The 13,891-nt window shown below is 35.2% G+C and overlaps 1 non-coding gene across 1 annotated transcript; it reads left to right on the forward strand.

The window, feature by feature from the left end:
• Positions 1-660: 660 nt before the first annotated feature.
• TRNAT-UGU (transfer RNA threonine (anticodon UGU)) lies at positions 661-733 on the forward strand. Its single transcript has one exon. It is a non-coding gene; the product is annotated as a tRNA-Thr (tRNA).
• The last annotated feature ends 13,158 nt before the right edge of the window (positions 734-13,891 follow it).

Here is a 13,891-nt window from a genome sequence, read left to right on the forward strand (position 1 = left end):
AAGACACTGAAGTTTGTACACCAACTGACTTAATTCATTATATTGCTAAGAATTTCAAATATAAACAAATAGCCTCCACACTAGACCTAGCGCAGCTTACACTTAAGCAGTCCTTTATACAAAATTCCTACATTTCTATGGCTAATCGTTTTTGAGTCATGCGAGATACATACATACGTATGTACGTACAGACGTCACAAAAAAATCTATTTTACAGTCCGTTTTAGAAAAAAAGAATCCTTTATTCTGTCGGTACGAACAGATGTCCCGCAAAAAAATTATTTAGATGGATTCGAGAGCGGTCATGGATATTTTCGTTGAAATATGACACCCGAAATTTTTCTCGATTACAATACTTTTTTTTTTTTTTTTTTCTTCTAAGAATTAAAAAGAATAACGTTTATATTCCTCGCACAGAGTATATTCCAACGGTATATGGCTTTTAGGAAAAAAAATCAGTTTCATTTATCACGAATTCATTATTTCATTTTTTTAACGATCTGATCAGCCTTATCGATCACATAGAGCTAGACATAAACCACTGTCGTAAGACAGCCGGGTCTGAAAGTTATCGGTATTTTAATTCAATAATCATATCACAACAGAGAAAAAACAAGCGATAACATGTGTTTCAATAAAATTCCGCAAGATGCAGATATCGCCACCATAGCTCAGTGGTTAGAGCACTGGTCTTGTAAACCAGAGGTCGTGAGTTCGATCCTCACTGGTGGCTTTGTTACGAATGTAGAAGTTGTAATTTTAGCTTAATCAGAAATCGCAAGATTGCGATTATATTTATTATAAGAGAATGTTGATTTTTTTCCCCTCTGTTTTGTATTCTGCTGGTATTCTTTCTTTCTTTTTCTGTTTTTTTTTTTCTTTTTTTTTAATAATCTTCTTATTTTCTTTTCTATTATAAAAGAAAGTTGATTTTTTTCTGTTTTGTATTCTGCTGGTATTCTTCTTCTTTTCTTTTAAAATGTTTTATTATTCTTTTCTTTCATTATCGTTATTCATTTCTTTTTTAAGAATTTTTATTTTCCCTTTCATTTGTAACTGCTAATATTCTTCTATTTTTAAATTCCCAATTAAAAAAAGTGCTAACTAGAAAAAAGCGTAGGGAAAGAATTCATAAGCAGTTTAGGAAAGTTATTCATTCAAAAGCAGTTTCAGAACATTGTGAAAAAGCACACTGAAGAAAACAATTTTTAGATTTAGGGAATATTTGCTAAAAATTTTAACACTAGGAAAACACGATAAAAGTGGTGTTTAAAAAGGGTTTACTTGTAAATTACTTACGAAAAATGCTTTTAAAGAAATTTTAATTATAAATTGTTTTGACAAAAATTGAGAAACTGCACTTTTAAACAATTATTTATTATTATTTATTATTATTATTATTTTACTTTGTATGCATTTCTACATACCATAAATGCTCACGTATTGACCACCTCCGTAAGACGACCACTCTGAAGTATTTCTAAAATCACAAATAAAAGTACGCACCATACGTGCTATCAAAGCCGATAGCCTCCTCAGAAGAGAATGCACAGAAAATCCTGTCGTGGCGATCATCTTCCTAAGCAGACCACCTCTTAAAGTGACCTATATTTCTAACAGCATACAGAAATATCGCTATTGGATATTATCTTTTCAAGGGGATCACGTCACGGAAGACTAAAAGGGTCCAGTAAAGGTCGTCTTAGTGAGAGTTCATTGTATTAATCGAGCATAAATCACTGAGCATCTATCGTTGAAATAGAATTTCAGTTTCTTAAAAATTAGGGTCACTTTTATTTCATTTTTAAACGAGATCAAACTATTTTTAACAACAAATTTTATTTTCTGACTTACTGGTATTTTAAGTCTTATATTTTACTTTATTAATTTGCGAAATATTGTTGCATTATCTCGTACATGATCTGTCGATTAACAAGACCAACCAGTACATGGAAGATCTGTGGATCGAATCTGACCGAGAGTAGAGTTTATTAATCGGCTGGTTCTGGTACTTTTCCCCAATCGACTTTTAAATGGGACAGAATGTGAGAAATTGTCGCATTCCACTGTGCTTGCTTTCAAGGTATAAGTGGCTAGCATAATGAGGATACGTCGTTCTAACCCCGGTGAGGGTAAAGTGGATTTAATTTTCTGTTCGGCTGTTTTATAGCGATTGCAGTTTTAAAAGCTTTATAATTAAGTTATGATATTTAATTCTGACATAAATTTGGATACATAGCTGCAATTTTAAGTTATTTTATTTTTCTTCTGATTCATTTCAGTAAAAATAATTCTGTACCGATACATAATATAGGGGGTTTATCAACATTTTTCATTATAACAATAATGAAAATAGTCGCACGACTTAGTTGGATATATTGTAAGTTACATCATTTAAGTGTATTTTAAACTATATCAATTAAAATTTGGTGATCCCTTTCTGAGGCGGCCACCCGTGGATCCAAACGGTATGGGTCTTCTGTGTAAGTCAGTGGTGCCCAACCTTTGGTCTCTCGCGAGCACATTTTGGCCTATGGCGAGCACATTTCCAAAACATCAACATTTTTGTTAAACATATTTCCAATCTTATGTGATACATCTGAAAAATTAATTTCGGCAAATGGGTTTGAGATTAATAATAATATTGGTTGAACTTTATGGAAATCAAACAAGCGGAGTTCAAAATTATTTTTCAGTGCATTTAGGTTTTCCAAGTATTTCTCTGTTTCAATTGCCTTGTGATTATTAATATGGCTTGATAAATTCTGAAAATGGGTGAATTTCAACTGATTTATCCACAAATTTAACTTTATCTGAAAAGCAGTTACAGTCGCAGTCAATTGAAAAAAGGTTTTTGCTTTTCCCTGGAGATCTTCATTCAGTTTGTTCAGTTTAGCTGTTATATCGGTGAGAAAATACAGATCGGATAACCAATTATTATCGTATAATTCTTTATAACTTTTTCCGGATTTCAAAAACTGCTTTTTTGGCGAAAGAAATTCTACAAGCTGTTGAAGTTCTTTTACCTTGCCGAGCCATCTAAACATCGGAATGGAGCAATAAGATTCCATGTTCGCTATCAAGTTGATCAGCCAGCAATCAATTATTTTATAACGTTTTGCAAGATATCTCTTATGGCTGTAAATGCTTACCATATTTTAACAATTAAGAAATATAAATTAATGGCTATTTTTAAAATATTTTTTATTCGTAGTACCTAATCGGGCTGGCGATGACATACAAAATGAATTGCGAGCACAAGGTTGGGCACCGCTGGTGTAGGTAACCGTCTAAGAAAGCTCATCAGTACGTATATTCTGAAGAAAATATAGAAAATTTCCAAAGAGATGCGTTGCCTTAGACAAGATGGTTGCCGTCACAGAGTTTACGACACTGTTATTATACACTGGTGTGCAAAAATTAAGGACGAGACGGTTTTTTTCAATATGACTTTGTACAAAAGCTTTCCAAATCAACACATTTAATACCGTAAGATCTACAATACGTAAGGACATGAGTAATGTAAGCAACACTTACTAAAAGAGAAATCAGAGGGATAAAAAGAAGCTTTATTGAAAAAGTAGCATGGAGCGCAATGCGACTGAAGGCCGAAACATCCCTGTGATGGGTGTCCAGCAAGAAACATCCGGTCTTTAATAGGGGATATGATCTCCCCTGACTGCTAGGCAGGTTTCACAGTGTCTGCCCATGCTGAGAATGAGGGTGTCAATGAGTTGTTGATGCATTGCTGCCCATTCGTCTTGCAGCGCCAATCGAAGCTCCGGAATCGTTACTGGTGGTAAGGTACGAGCTGCCAAGCGTCTGCCTAGAAAATCCCATACATTCTCGATGGGAATGAGATCCGGAGATCGTGCCGGCCAATCCATACGTTCAATATCCTCACTCTCTGTTCGGCAGCTACTGTACGATGACATGGTGCATTGTCATCCATGAAAAGGAACTGCGGACCCATAGCGCCTCTAAAAAGACGCACATATGGAAGAAAAATCTCGTTACAATAACGGGTCCCGTTGACTGAACCTGCGTCGAAGATGTGAAGGTCTGTACGACTACCAAGCATGATGCCTCCCCAAACGAGAACACCGCCACCTCCATACCTGTCCCTTTCAGTGATGTTCGAGGGATGATTGCGGCTTCCCCGCTCTCTCCAGATGAGTATGCGATGAGAATCGCTACTCAGACTGAATCTGCTCTCATCTGTAAAGAGTACTCATCTCCATTCATTGTCTCTCCAATTCCAGTGCTCCCGGCACCACAGAGAACGCCTTCTCCGATGGGCAGGCGTTAGAGGTACACACCGTACAGGGCGTCGTGCAAACAGACCACCACCGTGCAGTCTTCTGGCCACGGTAAAACACGATATCAGTCGTCCAGTCGCCTGTGTCGTGTGTATAGCGATTTCTCCCGCTGTCTGCCGCCTGTTTTTTCTGGCCTGTAAGGCAATATACCGGTCATCTACGGGTGTGGTTCCTCGTGGACGACCACTACTAAACCCCCGGATAGCTGTTCCTGTAGTTTGAAATTGTCTCCAAAGTCGCGAAACGATGCTGTGAGCAATTCCGAACTCTGGAGCCACACTTGTCACACTGCGAACTTCCTCCATCTTCCCAATGTCGTCTAACAGATTGATTATTCGCCATTTCTCGCTGAGGCAGCAACTCGGTGTGATTTCAACTGCTGTACGGCGTGAAATCTCTTTGCCAGAAATACTGATCTTACACCGACAACATGCTTTATACTACTCAGACACTCTCCCATTACGTCTACCTGCATATCTGCGTATGTGCTACCGTACATCACCTTACTTAATCTCCTGATTGGTCTTTCTGTCCGCTCTGCCTCTTCGTTTAGCTGATATGCTAATTTTTCGACTTCGTCCTTAATTTTTGCACACCAGTGTATATGAATTGAAATAGAAGTTAGTACATTCATTACTTTCAAACACTTCGTTTATTAAGCAAATTTAAAATAATTATAATTAAGAATTTAAAAGAAGCAGAACTTAAAAGCTAAACTTAGGATCATGGAATGGTAACAGTTTTACATCTGGCTAGTTTCCGGGAATGAGAGCAATTGAAAGATTTTACAACTCTTGGAATGGCAAGGCTTATCTAAATGTATGGATAATAAATAATAAGGTATCGTAACGTAAAGGCCTCCATTATTAGGAAAAATGCTTTAAACGTTTGTAAATTTCTTATTTATTTATTTATTTATTTAATTTTACTTTTATTTTACTTTTTTTAAGAAGGATTTATGTAATCAATGTTTTACTTTTTTTAATTACTTAAAAATAATTATTAGATCTACTTATGACCCATTTTTTATGATTTTATTAGATCTACTTATGACGCATTTTTTACCATTAATTAAAAAAAGCTAAAAAAAAAAGGCTTATAAAAGTAAGGGTATTTACAAACTTTTAGAACGATTCCTGGAATGTTTAATTGATGTTTAAAATGTAAAAAGTACTTTTTTAAACATTCGATCTGATAGTCATTTTTTCTTTTTTCCCAGACTATAAGTCCGCATCGTGATTTCATCACAGAAGAGTTTTTTGTAAAATTTCCAATTGTATTTATTGATTTCTATTCCTGTTCCGCTACTTCCCAAATTCCATCCATCGTGGTGAGTTTGCGCTTAGAATGAGCTCTTTTCGAAATACCAAAGCCACAATAGTCGACAGATGAAATGTCAGGGAACTTCGCAGGAATATGTTGAAAAGGTATATATACAGTATCTATATCAGTCTTCATTTTTCCAATGAATGCAGGGTTATTTTTCGAAGTATGATTTATTGCTTGATGAAATTTTACTCCTTGAAAGACAGTGGGATAAAGAAATGGAATTTCTTCTGTAAATATCGGACGTAAAGCTTTCTCTTGATAATACGTTGAATCGATTTTAACATTTTTTCCCACTCTTCTTATTTTCAGTTTCCCATTATAAGAGAATTTTGCGACATTCATTAACCCCTTACTGAAACTTTCTTTGCATTTATAGAAGCGGGTCTGTATATTTCTTTCTCTTCGTTTTTGATAACAAACAGATCTTTTTTTGTTGCGTGCTGGATCAAGGGTCACAATGCATTGACATTTATCTCCTGCTAAATAGTTTTCATACAGGGCTGTACGAATTCTTCTGCGTTGAGCCACATACCTCGGCAAAACCTGGTGAATTTTATGTTTTTAGCTTTTTTAAATCGTAAATCTTGATTTATTATTTAATTTATTATTAATACAAATGTATTTAAAGACTTTGTAATTGATTTCTGAGTCGGCGAATTTTATCTTGTTATTAATGATCTAACTTTAGAAACAGTACCTACCCTTTTCGGATATTCGTTTGCAGTGTCCTTTCCATGTAGAAGAAATGACTGACGGTTTTACTCTTTCCTATTAATAATGTTGCTTATTTTGCACTTAGGAATTTGAATACGAAGCATTTCACAGTGTTTTTGAATTATGGAAAAGGAATGTTTCTTTTTCGAAGGCGCAAAAACATATTCTTTAGTACACATCTTCTTTACATGTGACATTTTGAAAGAAGAATCAATTTAAAAGTAGCGGATGATATCCCTCATTTCAAATAATAAGTTGTTGCCAGAATTTTTTTTTCCAAAACATTTTCTTTTTTTTAAAAATTCTTTATCTAAATCGTTCTAAAATGTGTAAGCAACACCCTCGGTAGCACATACCTTACCTTCCAAAATGAAAGATAATGAAATATTGAGGCCTATTCCAGAATTAAATTTACTGCTATCACCTTATTTACTTTTCAGACAGTTTTATTATTAGATCTCTGAAAGTAAGGAACAGGAATAAAACATCTGTACGATTTATTCACTATAATGACAACTAAAAGTTGGATAACATTCTTTCATTTTTATAAGCTGCTGACACTGTAGTTTCACATCTTTGTGAAAGAAACGTTCTTATATCCCCCCACTCCATTAGAAGTTGCTGTTGATGGATTCACTGCGAAAAATTCTTTCTAGGACATTGTTGTAGTGGAGTTTGAGATCTTCATTAACTAAAAGAATGAAGTCTCAAACCGTCTTGGATATGATTTTCTTGAAGTTGCTCATATAGCCATTACTAATCCAAAACTCTGCACTGGGAACTGCTATTCGTGACTTATCCGAAAACACTAAAAAGAAAAGAAGGCGGAGAGGATACAAAACAAACTGGCAACCCGGGTCAAGAACGCGACCAGCGGCCTCTGAATAATAATAGGGAAGGGATTAGAAGATGGGAGGGTCAATGTCCCGCCAAATAGGCAAGGTCATTGTGCCAAATGGGAGAGAGCTATGGGTCACTTTCTTCCACCGCTGCAAAAAGAGACCAGAGCTGACTTACCTACAACTGATATCTGCTCGGCCATTGACCACTACAGAAGGGGAAGGAGGAGACAATTAAACCTTTGGAGAAAATCCGTGCCTCAGGTCCTCCGCTCTTGAGTTCTTGAGAGAAAGTATTCAACGATCTGTACAAATTATGAAGACTTTTTTTTTCCCCTTCTTTTTTTAATTTGTTCGCAGCAGATTCTTGCAAGTTTGTCACCGTTATATGACCCCCATCTGTTCAGCTTGAGGCTGGAATCTTTCTCCTGGATTAACAAAGCAGCATATGTTTGCGCAGTAGAATGAAGAGCTATTTGATCTTATCTGTGCTGCTGATCGCTAGACAAAAGTTCCGGTTAGACCGCTCCGCTCTTACAGTGTTTTCTTCCGCTTATTCATCAGGTTATGGAGATTAATGCATCTCCTTACCTACGACAATGAAACCTTACTTGTGTGTCTTGGTTTCAAACCGGCCGATTAGGCAAGATTACAAGACGTTATGATTGTTTCTGTTCATATTCCAATGCTATAAATTACTTTGCTTAATCTTTGACCTCCGTATGTTTGCAAGATCTGATATTTCGAAAGAAAATGGCTCGAATATTGTCACCGAGAATCTTTTCACACGAATACATATAGCACATATTTCATTTTTTTTTTTTTTTTTTTTTTTTTTTTTTTTACATGGAACTCAATAGAAAACTACTCAATGGCGTAGCTAGTGGGGAGGGGGACGATCCGTCCAAGAGGCTCATGGCTCAATTTTCGTAGTGGAGGGGAACATTTTTCATGTGAAATATATTATAGGTGTTAGTCATATGGATCTTGGGAGCAGATAGACTAATTGAGATTTAACAGATTATAGCAAAGTTCACTACGGTTATTTGTTTAAAGGTCGAAATGTCTTCGGAAGGACTAAAATTATCCACGAAGGGCTTAAAAAATTAAATGGCTTATGTTCGCGCTACAAAAGGTCTACTGACTCCTATTCACTTTATGCACGCGTGAATGCATCGTTACATTTCCTACTTTTCACTTAAGGCAACCTATTCATTGCTTAGGATTTGACACCAGGTCGAACTACCGGCAATAAGGCGTTTTATCCCCTTGGTCATTGGTGAGATGAAGAATTACGAGATGTCGAACTGTGAAACGAAAATGAATTGAGAAAAAGCAGGACGTACTATTCAACGAAATTACAAAGATACATCAATACTTTCAATTTCCTGCGGTTCCTTCCTTACACCATCGAAATTCTTGAATGGAAAACGGGAATGACAATCAAGTTATGATCTTAATGGTATAAATAAGGAAGAATTCTTTACTGAGAGAGAAATACTTCAGAATTATATTTCTGTTACTCATTGGAAAGACGAAACCGAGAAATGGAAAGGTAATGGCTGCAAACGTTTGAAACTTATTCTAAAATACGATCTCCAAAACAAAATTCCAAATTTGGAAAAAAAAAAAAAAAAACTCTGAAAGTTTGTTACACTCAGTTCTACTAACACCCCCCCCTTTTTTTTTTTTTTTTTTTTTTGTCTTTTTAGCTTTATTATTAAGCATCGTTTTCTTCGCACTTACGCCATATACAATTCAACAGCAAAATTACAAAAATTTGAAAAGAAGTATGATAACATACGTTTAAAATTCCCAATGTAGCGTTAGTGTGGGCATACATTTTTCTATCCCCCCCAGTCTTTTCTCAGTTTATCACATCAACGTTTAGTTTTCTTACTAAATGGCTTTGTGAATATATTTTTTCTTTTTATTACTAATGTTTTGTGTGTTTATTTTATTTATTAAATGTCCCGTTCTTGAAGCTTACGTCACATAAAATTCGATTCAACAGTAAAATCACAAAATATTTAAAAACAGCACATCTTTAGAATTTCCGATAGACAGTCTCGCGCGCTGGAGATAAAAATGTTTTATTCCGTACAGTGTTCCCACTGCTTGCTTCCAAATCGTTGAGTTTCTTAATCATAAATTCTTTATAGTTTTACAAACTATGAAACGGATAATAAAACAAATCGAAATTCAAAATTCGAGGCTTCCAGGTGCACATGTGCGTTATTCAACGTTTGATGGTTCTAGGTACTGTCGTTTTTTTCACAGTGCGAGAAATGTACATACAATTTATTCAGATTCTTCATTACTGAATTTTTCTAAAAGGGCGATAATATTTTGTGACAACAATCTGAAAAGTGATTCATACTTTTATAGTGATTTGCCGCCAAATCCCGTCTCGAGACCAGGAGCCAATTCGTACTAACGCCCTTTTGGACTTATAAAATTAGGCAAAGCAACAACCTTGTGTTTAGTGTAAATTATAAAATTAGGCAAAGCAACAACCTTGTGTTTAGTGTAAATTATAAAATTAGGCAAAGCAACAACCTTGTGTTTAGTGTAAATTTAAGTCAAAACTATATCGACTTCGAGGGCACACAGGTACAAATCCCTCTTCATCAGGAGCAAAGAAATATGCAATAAAGCAAAAGGCATGGTTGTATTTATACACAAAAGGAATAAAGGGAGCAAGCAAGTAACTGTTTTGGTCGGCAGAACGAAGTTTGAGTAACGAAGATTGAAAAATTAAATTAATAGAATTTTAAAATCGTTAGGAAAGACTGAATTGAAATTAAAGTCATTAACTAAGCAAGATAAATTTTTGTGAATGTGAAAAGTTTAAAAAAATACACTTCACTAAAGGAAGAAGCTTTTTGGATAATTTTTGAAGACCTGTAGGCAAAATAGTGATTGAATTGGCAGCTACGTTTAGTTTCGAAAATTTATAAGTTTCGTCTTTTCGGACATAAGATTCGTATTTCTTGATGCAAAACAATAAAGTTCAAATTTTAGTTTGGTATATTTCAAACCACACAAGATATGCTATAAATTCCTTGAGAATTAAAATCAGAAATGAATCTTTAAGAATCGAGGCATGGATTTTATTGATAGGCGAGAAAATTACTTGAAATTCGAACTTCTTCAACTTCCTTTATAAATTAAACAAGGAAAAACATAGAAAATATTTATAAACGTCAAAAATTGAAAAAAAGTAGTTTTTTATGTTCATAAATGAAAACTAAATACTTAACAGGTAGATAAAAGGCTGGCTGCATTCCCCCCATGAAATTATAAAATTCCGTTTTGGAGGGGGAACGCGCCTTGGCTGAGAACCTGTGGCCTAAAACTTAGATATGAACATCTTTTATTTTAATAACACTTTACTTTCTAACAGAGCATTTTTTATTTCCTGTATGTCATTTTAATATTTATATATTTCATTTTTTGGTATGCACTGAGAAGTGCCGCAAAAGGTGTAGATATGTCAATTAATTGCAGCAAAAAACAAAACTGGAAGTGTCTGCTTATGGCAAAGGTCTCCGATGTGGCCGATGTAAACTCCCAGCGGTCGATGGAAGAGCAAATTAAAAACTACTTATATAATAAATACAGTCATCACCGTTAAATTTGATCAGAATGACAATTCTGAGCGAAACTAGCTAGAATATTGCTTGTCTTAGAGAGGGTTCACAGCACTCCCTGTAAAAGCACAACTGCTAAAACAAGGCCATAAGCGGACGTCCAATTAAGAGTTTATTATCCAGTATGACAGTCAGACTATGCACATAATTTAGCTACGTAGAAGAGCAGCAAAAGTGATCCACGGTTAGTGGTGACGAACTTCTGCCTAGTTATTCTGAATGCCTAGGAAATGAGAAGGTTTATTCCTGCGGCCGGCAGTAGCAACGCTTTCTCTGCGGTCAAAAATAATTCTGCCATCGATAACAAGTTTCACTGAAGCTGGAACACCGCCAACAGCAAACGCACGTGAAAGTTTTAACAGACAACAGGTATGTCATGGTCACAGCGCTGAAAATGAATGCAAAATGAAGGTCAATTAAAGGCTTTCAGAAGTAGCAGCAGCTGGTTTCGCCCAATGTTTACATTACTCATGCATTTCGATTTAAAGTACTTTATGATTAAGAAACTGTAAAAAATTTAACAAGCATTTAATTATCTAATGGCAGCACACAGAGAAAGAGTACAAGTTTCATCTTCAACGCTTCCAAAAGGTTGTAGGAATTTACATTAGAGAAAATAAAAACAAAAGCTGTTGCGAATCTATTCGGCATCAAATTAGTCTCATCTTTTGAATATAACAGTACGTTGCTTATCAGCGAGCCTACTGAGCCATTTTCAAAACAGCAGGGTCAGATGGGGGTGATTCGATTGGCGCGGCCAATTTGCATAAATGTGCCGGCACCTTCGTGCAAGCTGGCCATTTTTTATTAAGCCATAAGGAATGCAACTTCCATCAAGGTGATGGGACGCCGATGCGAAGATTATGCAGTCAACCACGTTGGTAGTACCCCTGTAAAAGTTTCAGTGTATACCATGAAGAAAGCAGCCTTCATTCTAGATTCCGAGAGGTTCTTTTGAAGATTTAATAGTGGACAGTCACCAACTTGAATAAACGTACCGGCACTCTTTGCAAGTTACTTACTGTTTCTCAAGACAAAGAGATGCCGGCAGTCTTATAAAGTTCAGTTTAGAGCTCGGAGAAAGCGACTTCCATCAAAGTGTGATATTATTGTGACGCTTTCTGTCCTAAAATTTGCATCTTAAAGGTGCAGGCACCTTTATATAAATGAACCGTTGTTTGCCAAGGACGTCCTGGCGTAAAGGTACCTGTACCCTTATAAAACCGGCACTACTATAAAGTTCACCAAAGTCCGGGTTCAAGTTTCGGAGAGAAGAATACAGTGTCTTTGCGGCATGAGTGTACTTAAAATACTATAAAGCCGAAAGTTCTCTCGAGAGATTGATAGTAGGGAAAGATTGGCGGAAAGACACTCGGATTTTGTTCCCCTGGGGATTTCTGTTAAAAGTGATACAGCTTTTCTTTTCTCTGGAGGATAAAACTAGTACCTCCATGGACTCGCTGATGAAACGAATGACCAGAAATTTCTCCCATAATTTCCGGCCGAATCTTATCCAACAAGTATCAGGCCATTAGAGAAAAAAGTATATTTGCTAAGAATTTTCTAATTAGTTCAGACTTAAGGACTTGGTCGATGGACGCCGCCTTTCTGAAATGTTTATCAAATTGAGCCTACATAGTTAATACTATGAGAATTTTCACTGACTTCTACAGAAAGAATCATTATAGCAGTCACCGCCTAATGTGATCGCCGTTAATGTTATCATTCGGATACTGTTATTGGATTGCTGAAGTCCTGCCCGGTAGTATAAGAAAACACGGAAAATACAACTCTTCTTGAGATCAACAAGTCGGTTAATATTATTAAAATGCTAAAGAATGAAATTTGCAAACAGAAGTAAATTCTCCAAATAAGGTCAAAATAAATTTTAAAAATTGCCAGATGATTGAATGTCACCAAGTAAGGGATTTAGTCAATAAACTTTTTAATTACAGTTAAAATTAGGGCAAAAAGCAACCTTTTGTTTTGTTTGGTGCAAATTTTTACTAACTCTGTTGATTTCGAGAACATTCAGACACTGGTCTCTCTTCTTCAAACAGAAGTTAATAGAAGATATCTGCCAGGGACATTCTGAAACAAATTCAAGCACATCGTGTAATAAACTCTTCTGAAGTACGTAAAGATGAATGTACGTAAAGATGAAGTACGTAAAGATGAAATCTGTGAATTCCCTATAAATGATGGTATAAGAGGACACCTTCCGAGTGTCAAAATTGGGGTTAAAAAACACATCGGGTGAAATTATTTTCAGAAACATTAGAAACAGTTCGTAAATGAACTTTGCATAACGCTTGCAGACAATTCACTAGTAATGACTTTTTCTTTAGTTAAAATGCTGTGAAAATAAGCATTAATTAAATTAGTTCAATTAAATTAGTAATATTAAACTGCTATTTTGATGGATATTTTTTTCCTTTATTTAATGCAGTCAGAATAACTGTGGGCAAAGGTGATCACCTTAAGTGGCACTACTGTATATAAAATTATCTTAATGGAACAGCTAATGCAATTTTTCGAGTACAGCCAGTAATTAATAATAATTCAAATGAATCTGATTTTATTGCTTTTAATTAATTCCTTTATTAATTAATAACTGAATAAATTTGAAAGAAAAATAAAATATCTTGCGTTTCATTACACAGCTGCATACTGTCCCGTGGAAGATAAAAATATTTTATACTGGACAGTGGCAATTCAGTGATTTCTTTTAAATCGCTGTTAGTTAAAATTAGAAAGCTTATCTTACGTCTTAGCAAAGGACAACACACTTTTTCATCGTTGAGTTTTTGCTGATTAAATTTGAAATACGAGTACAAATATCTTACAGTTTTCCAAGCTTTTAAACTGCTGAATTTTTAATCAAAAGTTCATTAATTTTGCATATATGAAATAAATTTAAAAACAATTTGGAAATTTAAAGTTCATTGACGAACTTTTACAAAATGCTTGCAGACAGTCTCTTAGTATAGACTTTTTTCGTAATTAAAATGCTGAGAAAATAAATATTTATATATTT

The sequence above is a fragment of the Stegodyphus dumicola genome, chromosome 6, assembly GCF_044657685.1.
Source record: "Stegodyphus dumicola isolate Sdum_Otavi_A_Nest chromosome 6, ASM4465768v1".
NCBI classification, from domain to species: Eukaryota; Metazoa; Arthropoda; class Arachnida; order Araneae; family Eresidae; genus Stegodyphus; species Stegodyphus dumicola.